The following is a 14,210-nucleotide window of genomic DNA, read 5'->3' on the forward strand; positions in this document are numbered from 1 at the left end:
TTATAATATGCATTCAAGGATTATGTGAAATCCACCCAGAAAATAATAAATCTTATTCTATTTAAACACCATTCTGCTGGAGTGATTCTTACCTGTGTTCAAATCTGAGCATCTGAATCTCAACTACAATTTTTAGTGTGAGTTGACCCAATTTCAATAACTCTCTTTATAAATATTTACTTAGAGAACTTTTCCCAGGAATCATAAAAAATAATCTCCAAAATTACATGAGAATGAATAACTTCACAACATGAAATAAAACTATAAAACTACATATAAATTATTCAGAGTGATAAATTTTCAAAAACTATATGGCTAGATTTCCAAAAACTACAAATAATATGCAGAGTGACTCTGGTATTTCAAAACTAGTTTTGTCTGAATGTTCACATTCTGAGTCCATATGTGTGCGCCATGCTAGTCTTTACTGAATGGTGCCGAATTTCAGTCTCTCTGGCAGAATGTACTCAAACTTCAGATTTTACCAACAGTATTTCTGTAGTTCTATGCCTGATCCATATAATGTTGAAATGTAAGGTGTACTTTATTTCAATATGCTCTGCAAAATGCCAACCATAGCTGCTTATTTCCTGGAGATGACATTTCTTGTGCATTTTTCTACTCTGTGCCATGATGTTGTGTATGTGTTCACATAAGCACCTGAATTTTGGCAGAGAGATGGTACCAAATAGGCAATATAGCACCTGAAAATAGTTCCTCATTGAAAAATGTTGGACTCTATGACACTCCTTATGAAACCCTATCAAAGATACTTTTTCACTACCATCTCTTCTCACTCCAAACCCTACCATGTAATAGTTCAAGGTTTTAATGTTTAAACTTTCGTGCCTGCTATAAACAAGATTCACTACACCTGTATCAGCTCTGTATTTACTAACTGAAGATAAAGCAGTTAAATGCCATATCTCACAAGAAAGTTATATAAACCAATAATAATTTGCAATTAACGAAATTGCTCAATTAGAAGAAATATAATAGGTAAGTTATAAATCGAAGATGCCATTTTGTATAGTTTACTTCAGCAACTTTGAGAAAGATAAATGTGTATAAAATGTGTTTTAAGAATGTTGGTATTTTTTATTGCATCACCAAAATCTGTCACCCATGTTGTCCTTGTCTCAATCTACCTTTGCACTGTCAATATATCTTTCCTGCCTGATTACACAACTACTCAGGTCACATAGAGACAATGGTATTCTTATGAGTTTGTGCACAAAGAGAGGTGTTTGCTTTATTTTGTTTTAATATAGAAAGAAAGCCTTTTAACATTTCAAATTCTTTCGATATACTAATGAAAATTATTACTTTTTATTACTAATGAATTATAAATAATTGCATTATTTACTTTTATTACTCTCATTAGTAAATCCAATTGTATAATTTTTTAGCCCCTTTATATTTTTATATTCACTTCCACCTTCCTGATCCTGTCCTTACTTATTTCATTCAGGTTTTTAAAATTATCTTACCTCTCTATGCTTATAAGACTTCTAAGGACTTCTAATTGACACTTCTATAGTGTCAAAACCAATTGTTAAAAGGTAATACAATTAATATTTGTATCTTGAGACAATTCAAAGTTATGTACAATGATAGCCATTCTCTATATAACCAGATCCTAAGATTCATCATTTTAAGGCCCTATGAAAAATGCACATGTATTAATAATTTACTTACATGTTTTCTCTTGTTCTATGATTTTGTTTTGGCAGGGGGGATATATATTTCATACTTCTCAATTCTATCTACATGGATATAAACTAGAATAAAATGAGGGAGTGGATATAACTCTTGATGGCTGCTCTTTTAGTCCAGAGTAAGAGGCTACTTCCATGTCTCTTTAGGAAGGAGCAAGAGCTCGTCACGAGGACCAATCCACAGCCATCCTCCTCCTTGAATGTGAAATACTAAGGTGGGCACAGAGAATGATCAGAACGTGTCTATATTTTGCTTTCAAGTTGCGAAGTTTGACATTTTATAACTACAGAGGCAATCAGCACAACTGAGTAGAACTTTAGGAAGGTTGGCATAAAGAATTCAAAAAATGATTTTCTAGTCTATACTAAATCCTAAGAGAATACTTGTGAAGAAACAGGAAGTGACTTACAACTCTCCTTCTTTTTTCAAGAACTGGCTCATGAGCAAAGGTAAAATATAAGACTTGGAATATTCTAAAAATCCTCAAACTTTGACCAAAGAAACAATAAATAAATCACTTTTCTGGTAATATAAGTCTCACTTTAAGACTTTTTTTTTTTTGAAACTCTTAAGAGCATCTTATGAAGAGTACATTTTATTTATTTTTCTGTTCTCTTAATTTTCTATGACTAGTGTTTTTTTCTTATTCCAACTACAAGTTTGCAGAACAAACCAGCAAAAGTCTTGGAATAAATGCTTGAAGTAAAGGCCTCTTTACTCCAGGGGCCAAGTCTGTCTGACCAGTTCTGGAATTACTGATTGCCAGATTGGCTTCTCTTCCCAACCCCAGTACTTGGTCTTTCTACCTGTGTGCACAGGGATACTTGTTCTAGCTCTGTCCACATCTATGGTAACAACCGTTCCTCAGTCCAAAGGGTATGGTGCAAATCAGACAAGGTATTGAAGAAGTGGTCTATGGGAACTAGAAATTAGGTTGGGAGATTTGAGCATGGAATTCCAGGGTCCTATTTGGCTAAATATGATCAAGACAGCAGTGTTTCAGCTCTGGGTGAGCACAGCCCCTTGGCTTCATGAACTTCTGACCCCACGGAAGACATGAGATAAGCAGGGAGCCAGGGTGAAGCCCTGTGAGTTTAGGGCTCAGAGCTGGTCCCCAGTGTTCCAGGTCAAGGTGAAACTGTGAAGAAGACGACTGGACACATTTGATATTTATAGTGGATATTATAAATAGGATTATTCCCATCTGTGAAGAGGACAACACGAGGCAGCCCATATTCGATTATAAATATGGAGTTGGGAAGGCACATATGTGTTTCCTAAGAAATCATGAGCTAAAGAAAAAAGTTTTAATAAGGGAATCAAAGAAGGAAGTGGTTCTTTTGTGTCAATGAAAATGCTTTGAGAATTCTAAATTAGAATTCACTCGTTCTATGAATATTTTACAGGTTCCTATTATGTCTCGAATGCTGTACTAGGGATACAGCAATGAACAGAAAGCCCCAAGTTCCCGTCCTTATGCAGTTTATGTTCTCATGGCAGAAACAAACATTTTGAAAGTATGTAAAAAGTAATCAGGTACATAATTGAAGTAATTAGAAATTTTGGTAAGTTTGATAAAATGATCAGTGAAAGATTTGCATTTCAGGCAGGAACAAACAGGTGCAAAGCTTCTACAGTGAATAAAGGCCTTTTATGTAACAGTAAGGAGTGAGTTGGGAGACAAGAGTATTCAATACTTTGTAGACCATGGTGAAGATTTGGATTTTATTCCAGGAGAAATAAGAAGTTGTTAAAGCACGTTAGGTAGAAAATCTTCAAGATGTGATTTATATTTTTTGAAAGATTACTTTGGCTGCTACGTGAAGCGAGACAAGGGTGGCGGCAGGGAGACCAAACGTTACAATACTATCCATGAGGATAGAGAGTCAAAGATGTCATCGTAGAAGCTAGAGCACAGTTTATTCAGGAGTCTGACTGACTTAGACAACATGGCATGTTTTGGAATGTTACCATTTGAATTCCAGGTTTTAAAAATCCCTGTGAGAGTTTTGGAATTATGTTCATGTGCTGTTTGTACGGGTAAAAGGTGCATGTGAGAGGAAAGGCCAAGAACATGTCAGCCATCCTTTCACCCTCTGCCAATATGGCTTGCCACCTGTAGAAGTGACAGTATTAGATGGATTGGGATAAATAAGTGTATGTAAAGCAAGCCTCTATATAAAGAGTTCTTAGGATTCCACTTTCAAGCCCACTTAAAAATGGCTGCTTTGGGCACAGATTTTAGCCAAATAAACAGACAAAGCTAGGATGAAAAGAAAAACAGGACACTAACTCAAATATGCAAGTTGTTTCAGACCTCTCAAGTTATCTATAAGGATGAGAACACTTGTTTCTACAAGGCTCTGTACACCTCTAGCTGATCCTGATGTCCCTTACTCTTTTACCTTCTAATCACAATCTCTTTTTACCCACCTTCCTGCCATTTTCTCTGTGCTGTTGCCTATCCTAGCTTGATCCAGCCTGGCCCGCTGCTTCACTGGACTCCAGCTATTTGCAAAGCACTATTGCCTGTCCATGAAATCCCCACCTGGGACTTCTCTTTTACTTTTTCTTCAATTTGAATACAGACGCTTCTGTTAAATTGGGTGTTAATTCAATTAGAGGTAGTGAACAAAGCATGGAGAACAGACTACAAGCTGTCTCATTTCAGTAAAGCCTCCTGATAGTTTTCTCAACTCTAGAATGTTGTCAGCTTCAACCGAGTGTGCTACTATATGTACAAAAGTGTAACGCTACAGCAGCCATCTGAGAGTGTGACAGTGAAAAAAATATACTATTTCCAATCACCGAGAAAAATAATTATTAAAGGGTACACTATAGCCACCACAGACAGCATTTTGTACTATCAGAAAGCAGCTGTAAATGATCTGGTGTCTGCTCTCGTCTCGTATGCCCTGAGAACATGGCCTCATTAATTCCAGAAGGCCCCATTAAAAGGGTGGCAGTGCTCTGCAACCTTGTTTTCTCACCCATTAACCACAGTGCCCTGACCACAAGATGGCCTTTTTCATGTAGGATTACATGACACCACTGTGACTTTTCCAAACATAGCTCACGTAGTATAATAAGAAACCACTGGCTTTGGCCAAATGAAGCTTGCTGCCTACAGCCTAAGTGACACTCCTTCTTGTCACTAGGGAGTTATGATCTAGTTGAGGAACAAGAAATGTACTTACATGAAATAATCACTGAACAATTCCAGACATAAAAGAAAACATAAAATCTCTTTGTCCGTTGATTTAGGCTATGAGGACGCCACAAGTGAACTCTTATTTTTACTGCTCCATCACATACTGCTAATCAAGTTTAAACATTTCAAAGTCTGTTTCATTCTTAGGTCAAGTCCCCATTGTTTTTCCTTGAGAAAAATCTAGATAGACGTTGCTAATAAAGCCCGCAGGACATCTGTAGACAGACAGAAACCCCATTTCTCACTGTGCTGCTCTTCCACAAACAACTTTGATTCACCATAGATAAGTGGATATGGGAACAGTCAGTTTGGAGGTCGAATCTTTGAAATTAGATATGGTCATTGCCAATAAATCTATTATGGCAAATTAACTCCTAATATAACCCCCTCACAAAGACAGACACTATAGATATAGGTGAAAATAGAGGTATAGATATAGATATAGAAATGGATTAGATACGGATATAGTGCCTACTACGTGCAAAGCTCTGAAGCTCCAGTGAATAGATGAGGCATACATCCTGCCTATTCTGTGAGGGGAAACAGTCATTACATAAACATATGATTAATTATATAATCGCTATTATGATATATGCCTTGAAGAAAAAATAAAGGTGGTTCGAAAATGTATAATGATATTTTGATTTAGTCTTGGGAATCCGGATTAGCTGTCAGGATTTAATTTCAGCACTAACCAGTTAACTTCTCATCACTTACTTGTAAGTGTCCTGGCTCCCCTCGTAGGCAATGGCTCCTCCAGCTTACACACTGGCCACAAGGAGCTCTGCCAGTCTTTGGTAAGACTTTCACTCTCCATCTTCTGGGAAACTGTGCACCAGAAGGAATATACCTCATGTTATTAGTTTATCTGACTCAGTAAGACTGGCCTAGACCTCCTAAACCATCCATTATGATGAGAACATTTGTCTTTACACAGTTCTGTGCATCCTCTAAAATCTGACCCAATCTTCCTCTCTTCTACACTGCCCTAAATCCTTGCATTGTGCCTTCTGGAACTCACAGTCTGTTATCAATTAATCCCTGTATCTTCGGCCTCTGCTCAGCATCCTCATTACCTTTGTGTTCTCACTGAAACTTGAACCTCCCCAAGGTCAGAGCTTCCCCTGAAGTCTTCTCAAGTGGCAGCTCTTTTCTCCCCAATACCTCATGTCTTGCTGAGTCTTATTCTTTATTGCTGATTCCTGTATGTTCCCTGATAAATGCGTGTTTACTTATACATATGCACACACATACACACAAATACACACAGTGAAAATTCTATCAGTTTATACCACAGGCTAATAGCATGTATATAATAATTATTCTGTGCCAGGCACCGATCTGATTTAATCTTCACAATAACACTATGAGTTATGTATATTCACATCTTATTTTGCAGATACGTTTGTGATACTGGGATGTTAAGTTAGCTGTCTACAGTCAAACAGCTAGAAAATATTATTAGAGCCAGGATTTGAAACCTGACAGTGGGGCTCCAGAGTCCATTCTCTTATTGTCTATGTCATATTGCCATTTGGTGCCATTATCTTTAGTCTTTCCAGATACTGCCTCTCATTTAGTGAAGCTTTTAGCTCTTCATTCATTGGTTCTTCTTTCTATTATTAGTCGTGCCATCAGTCTTGATGACTCCAATAGATATGAGTAAGATCCCTTCAAAACCAAGGCAACACAGTTCCTTGATGCCGACCTCTCCACCATCCACCTCTTTGCCCACTAGATCTGTCATTATCGATAATTGCTCCATCTTCCAAATTTTAGTTTCAAACATCCCACAGTGTGATCATCTTTTACTTAAAACCTCTACTGCTGCCACTCCTACAATTTTTCTACCACACCATGCCCTTACTTTCTCCTTTCTTATTATCACAATCTCTCTCTTGCATACATCATCTGTTTCCTTGCCCCTTTCTTCCTCAATCTTTCTTCCTGACACAATTCTAATCCTAGCTAAATCTAGTTCTTCACCTACTCTCACAAGGCTGTGTAGCTGAACCTGAGGAAAAAATGCAGTCAGGCTTACTTCAAATTTATAAAGGCAAACCTCTGTGCTGCCTAGTAATTCTATCTTTTACTAATCAGTTCTCTCTTCTAGTTCAAAATAAATATTTCAATTACTCTTCACCCCTTAGAAACCTAGTTAATCCCGCACAGGTGACAGTTTTGCCTCTTTGTCCCTGAGCAATAAGAATCCATAAAAAGAGACTATACTTATCCTCCTACCCACAAACCTCCAGCCTATCTGCATCCTTACACTCATACTCTGCCTTCCACCTTCCAAAATGGATGGCAATCTAAGCTCACTTTCAACTGCCTTTTTTTCTAATTCACAATGTAATTAACTCTCAATACCATAGAAAAATCCAACTATACATTCTGAAAATTTAAACAAAATAAAAACAAGTAAACCTTTATCTAATGTTTTGGTTTAATTTTTTTTTTCAGTTTAGCTACTGTCTTCCTCTTGGGATCTATCTCAGTAGTTTTATTCTCCCCAAAGTAATTGTGCACCTATCAACACAATTGATTGCAGAAATAAGTAATAGATGTAGCATCTTCAATTTCTTATTGGATTCCCATAATGAATTCTGCATTTCTCAGCACATCGAGCTTTTTAATTATTAATTGTGTACATAATCCAAAACCACATCTATAACATACAACGTAAAATATAAAGCAAACTACACCCTGGTGGCCAATGTGACTGGTGACAACACAAACCAAAAGAGGAAAGCTTGAACTATTTGTACATGTCATCCAAGATAAAAAGATAAAAACATTTAAAAAAGTAAAAGGACTCTAAGCAAATGTTTATGCACTCACCTTAAGCATAGTTTGGTATGACCAATAACAAATAATTCCTTTCGATTCCCCATTCCTTTCTTATAAAAGGAAGCATTAGTCAAGTACTAGAATGAGGGTTTATAGATGTTTAAGTTAATATTAACATCAGCTTCATAGTTTAGTATTCAAATATAACACTTGCTTAAAAGAGTCAATCATCCTCTCCTTGTGAATGTATCTAAGAGACAGATGAGACACCTTGATTACTTAGGTTGGAAAATTTGTCATCAATGTTTATTCTTTTCCCTTTCCACCTCTCATCTCCTCAACAAACTAGAGCTCTAGTGATATAGGACATGTGGTCCCTGTAAGCTTACAAGAAGATTATAGTTTACTTGAAGAGACTGGACATGCACATAAAAGCTCCTTCTCCTCTGTGCTCCTTTGACACCCATGCCATGCACTGCATAGATTAGTACGTGTCTACCAAATTTATTGAAAATCTCATTCATCTATTTTTTAGGAGTTTGTATTTTATCTCATTTTATTTATTTATTTAATTTCGACATACAATATTATTTTATATTAGTTTCAGGTGTACAGTATTGTGGTTAGACATTTATATAATTTCCAGCGGTTACCTCCTTGGAGTCAGGAACTGCATTTTATATACAGATTCCACAGTACCTGCACCGTAATGAGTACATAGTAGAAATACTATGTTTATGAACCCTCTATTTGCTGATTTATTCTTTCTAAAAAGTATACATTTAAATAAGTTATTATAAAAATATTTGTCTATTGTTTAATATGATTTCAGTATAATATTACATATGCGTGTATATATGGTATAAAATAGACTTATAGCCATTATTTAAAGAATCTTTCTTGAACTCTCAAAATAATGTCATAAGTACTTAAAATGATACATTTTTATCTTCTCTTTTTCTTTCCATATTGAGAATCTTAGCAATACTCTGGATTCAGTACTAAGAGCAAAAGCTAAGGAACGTATTATGTGGCCTTTGAATAACAGAAGATGTACTGTGCTGAAAGGTTATGACTTATTTTGTATCTTAGACAAAGCCAGACAGGTAAGGTTTTCTCTATTATAGTGCCTAGCACAGGCCTGGGGATATAAGTGTTCAATAACTTCTTGTTAATTGATTGAATTTTTGATAATTCATTCAATAGAAGATTCCATTTCTGAAATAGGCTCATAATATCGTCAGGAGTTAGATCCAGAGGGTATTTCTCAAGGCTGTCCCCCATTTTAACTTTGAAAAGAGATATGATTAATGGGAAGCTGATATTCTAATTTCCCATTTTTAGATTTTACTATTATCCTGAGAGGTACCAGACCAAAACCCTTGCTGCCACATTTCCAATAATTTGGGGGGTGGGCAGGGGAGGGAGTGACAAACATTTTTGGAACTAGAAACAGTTATAGAAACCAATCATCTAATGTATCCACACTTCAGATGAGGATACAGACCCAGAGAAAACATGGATCAGGTCATATAGGAAAGTCAGAGCAGGAATCAAGCTCTCTTAATCCAATAACTACCTTTTCTCCATTTAAATAGTGAAGGATGGCAAAAAAAAAAAATGTCAAATCCTGGGGCTAAATAGAACTCACAGATGGTTCATTATTCTTTGCTTTAACACTTCCAGTAATTGGCAAGCAACTCTTTCTACAATGGAATGCCTCTAAAAATTAGAAATGTTCTTTGAAAGAGTATTTCTCAGTGCCTTATATTGAGTCAGAATTTTCCTTCCCACAACTCTGTAGCTATAGTCCTAGCCCTAAATTCTCAGCCAGTAACAACAATCCACTCTCTTTCATGGGGCTGATGTTTCTAAACAACATATATGACCCTTAAATTTCCCTCTTCCTGAGTTCTTCCAAACTTCTTCCTTATGGTGTGGCCTCCCTCTGTTTTGAAAATAATTTCCTTCGAATTTTGCCCTTGGATTTGTTAGAATGCTTTCAGTTAAAGGTGATAAAAAATGAAACTCAATTTGGCTTAGAGAATAACTAAAAACTCCAGCCCCAGGGCAATTTAGGCAGAGGTTGGTCGGAGCTCCAGTCCTTTATCCTTTGGTCTGTTGTTCTCTGCTTTTATCTCTGTTTACTTTCTCTTCAGACTGACTTCCCTCATAGTTGTTGGATGCTTGCCAGCAGCAATTAGTGCTGCATGATGCCTCATTCAGCGGGAGAGGCAGGTTGCTTCCCATTAACTGCTGGGAAAAAGAAAACACTGAGATTTACATCAATTGGCCACCTCTGAACCAATACCTAAAACCTGGGGAATGCCACACACTGATAAGCTTAGGCTTGGATTAATTAAACCAATTACAATGCAAAGGAAGGTGGAATTTTCCTGATTGGCCTTGGCTGGACATCGCCTACCCTTGAAACTGTGATGAGGTCAAATCCACTCAAACCTTTATTGCTGGTATCCACAGGGCAGGTGGAATGGACATTAAGGAAATAACCATGACTTCTGTCAACCGAGTATGTATCTATAACTATATGTGATATGTTATATGTGATATGTCTAACTGGAGTCCAAGTTTGGTGAAATAGTGAGAACCAGTCTTATTGTCATTTCATTCATTTTAGAAACTCTTCCTCTATTAATGCAATTTTAGTCTGTATTCAATTTTTTTGTTTTAAGCAGATACAACTTTGGGAATTTGTAGTAAACAAAAAGACACAAACCATATGTTTTAATTTTGCTTTGTATTGCTTTAAGATGAACTTTTAAAAACTCTTACGTAATTGATTTCAAAAGCCAAAACTTTCCATGCATTGCTAAATCTTATGCATTGTTCTATCTTCTAAGACATTTTTTAATTCTATCAGTCAATATGTTAACGCTTACTGCTTCCAGACTTATGTCTATTCACCCAGATTAGATTTTAAAATGTGACCAAGGCAAGACCAAGGACAAAGCCATAAGACAAACCATGAGAAGCCTCCCTAATGAGCTAATACCAAATTACTAATCACATACAGTTATTCAACAACACATCTGCCTACCCCTACTATCATCCAGGCATATTTCTACATTAATCCACAAAGACATTCTGAGTGTTTTAATCCAAATCTTTACCTAAATACCAACTTCCTGAAATCTCCCAGGCTACTTGCCCTATAGGAAATGGAATCAGGCTAATTCGGCAAGAATGTTTTTATTGCTCTCAGACTGGTTCCATTATTTTCTAAGTACTCTCAAACCCTTGTTAGAGTAATCTATTTTAGAATGCTATTGAAGATCAATGTTGTTGATTTAATAGTTTCTAGTATCTACCTTTTTACCTTGTGAGAGAATTGGGATGATATTTGCTCAGATCACATCTCTTGGCACCATTCCCTTTCTCTATGATTTCTGTAGATTACTGCCAATCATTCTATGAGTACATCTATGAGTCCTTTCAATACCTTGAAATGTAATTTGTCTATGGCTACAAACTAGAATTCATTTAAAATGTCTGAGTGGCTTTTTATAATCTCTTCCTTTTATTTTTTTCTGGGACTTCAATTCACCCTTAATGATTTTTTTTTTTAATCCATTCTATTTTGATAATAACTTTACCATAATGGCGAGGACAGATGCAAAATAGTAGTGGAATGATTTTGCTTCCTCTCTGTATTTGCTACCATCTTTTCTAGGCGGTGAGAAGATCTATTATATATTCATAATTATGACTCGTAGCCTTTACACAAGTCCTCTCCATTGGGAACACTCTTGTTCTCAGCATTTTTGTTATCTAACTTTCATTCATCCATCAGTTCTTAGAGATAATCTCCTTGAGAAGCCTTCATTGATCTCCAAACCTAAATTAGGCACCTCTCCTATGTCTTATGATATCTCATGACAGCCTTCTGTGAAATTTAGCACACTATGTTGTAATTGCCTGTTCTCATGTCTGTATTCTCCATTTAATTAAATAAAGTTAGAGGGCAAGGACCTTATTTTTTTCTGCAGAAATTGTCATAGTGCTTGTCACCAAAGGGATGCTTAATCAATCATAATAATTATTAAATAAATTAAAACTGTAAATATCTTTTTTGTTAATTTTAGCATTTCTCCATTTCTTATATTTTCCTCAATTTCTTTTACTGCCACATCATCACTGAGCAAGTTTTCTTGGTGATCAAAACTAACTCTGGAGTAACAATTTCTTCAAAACTTTTCCCAATCAAAAGGTTACTTGTTGGACCTCTAACGTATTCATTAAAGTAATCTTTCTTATGAAAATAAAGGAAAAAATCTTCTAATATCCTATATGCTCAATTAGAAAACCATGGATGATTATAAATTCCGTTTCGAGGTATGTGGTGTGTATTTCTACAAATGGGAACATATCAAAATAAAAATCAATTAACCATTTTTGCAAAGGCATAAATGAAACAAATGTCCTGATTTAGGACTTTTTAAATGTATTTCAGTCATTAAGACAACTTCAATATTTTGAAAGCTTGAGAAATACATTTTTTATCAAAAGTATTTAACAAAAAACCAAAAGTCTTTGGTTTTTCTGTTTTACCAAAAGTATTTCCTACTGACATATTTATCTTATAACAATAAACCTTAACTTCTCACATGTTACCTGTTCAGTAGTTTATAAAATTTTAAAGCTAATGGTAGAACAAACCCAAATAATGATATTTTATATTTATAAATGCATCTTGGGATAAATAAATAATGAAGACACAGTTAGTTTCTATTATAAGTGTAGAGTTTTAATGTTTAAGAAGTTATCTATCTCCAGGGAGGTGGAATAGTCCTGATTTAATCTGATTTTAAATTTTAAGTAGATCTGATTCAGGTTGGTTGTTGAACAAACGATACAAAAAAATGCTCTGATTTGTCGCTTCTCCATTTTTCTTCCTTCTTTTTCTTTTCTTTCCTTCTTCTTTTTCTCTTCCTCCTTCTCCTTTCTTCTTCCTTTTTGTCTGTTAAGTACTGGCTATGCAACGATCATTTTGATCTATTGCCAAAGATCAGCTGCTCCAGCATTTTGTCTAACTATCTTGGACTATCATTTACATGCTTGATGACAAACTTACCTAATCATACTTTTCAATTGTACTAATTAAAGGCCAGTTACAAGCAACTACAACTGACTAAGACCCAGAAGTACATTTCTCTGACTAGAGTTTAGAGAGAAAAATGTTGCTGATAGGTACTATTGAAAGTAATGTTAGAAATTATTCTGCAGTGATTATTTACCCAAGTATAATGACAGATTCTAAGAGAGAAGACTAAAAAATAAGCCATCTTCGATTTTTAAGTATTGTTAATATATTTGCAATTAATTTTGTACCTTGAATTACCTGTACAAACTAGAACAAATCACTTAACCTCTCTAGGTCTCATTTTTATCATATAAAGAATTAGGCCCTCTAAAAGTTGCAATCTAAAGGGTCTGTAGTTGGGAGTCCTTGAGCTATTTTTAATATGTCAAAAATCTTTTAGGAACCTCGTTTTTAACCACAATAAAGATTCACAAGCCCAGTTTCTGATTCATAATTAATAGTTAGGGAATGAATAGAAGAATGAAGGAAAAGAGTGAATGAATGAATGAATGAAAGAATTAATTAAAAAACAGAATATTAGCTTTTGTTTTCACTTACCTCAACCTTGTAGTCTGCTAGTTATTGTTTGCTAATGTGATGTCCAATTTTACATGCCTTTGGCTATGGAAAAGTGAATTAGATTAGTTCATAAATGCAATTTGAGATGTAAAATATTTTTTAATTCCTCAAATCATAAATATTAATAATAACAAAATGACCCTTGGTAGCAATGATCCTTGGTAGCAATAATAATAGAAATCACTGAAAAAAAAGAGAATATTTCTATCTATACAAGTACTGTTAATACTTTTTGTTGTCTCTATTACATCTAATTCTTGAACTGTTTGACAGGGATTACTTTTACCACTTTGTGGGCTTTGATTCTATTTGTGACTCTCTCTTAGCCTAAAATCTCAATTAACCCTTTAAGAAAACCAATAAAAACTTTCTTATGTATATAGTAGTTACAACTAAAATTCTATATAAGCTCAATTTTACTTTATTTAGAAGAACATTTGCCTCAACAATTCATTCACTCACAATGATAGAATCCAAGGGGGAAACTTTTCCCTCTAGACCAAGACAATCTAATCAAATGAGAAAAAAGGTAGGACGTTTTCTATCTCTCTTTTACTTAGGTCAAATTATTAGCCTTTTTCTTCATGTAAAGGAAAAAAAATAAAACACTTATTTTTCTAGTTTTTTGAAGTTATATGGAAAAAATTAGTGGTATTTCGTCTAACCTGACCCTGAATATGTTCTTGAACACTACTTGTTCTTTATTTCCATTATAGCCAAGAGAGTAATAGGCTTCAATGTTGTTGTAATTCACTGGCATTCTCTACCATAAGGTCTTTATTGATCTGTTTTTTTGTTTCTTGGTTTTTT

This window comes from Pteropus alecto, unplaced genomic scaffold (assembly GCF_000325575.1).
Source record: "Pteropus alecto unplaced genomic scaffold, ASM32557v1 scaffold5, whole genome shotgun sequence".
Classification (NCBI taxonomy): Eukaryota; Metazoa; Chordata; class Mammalia; order Chiroptera; family Pteropodidae; genus Pteropus; species Pteropus alecto.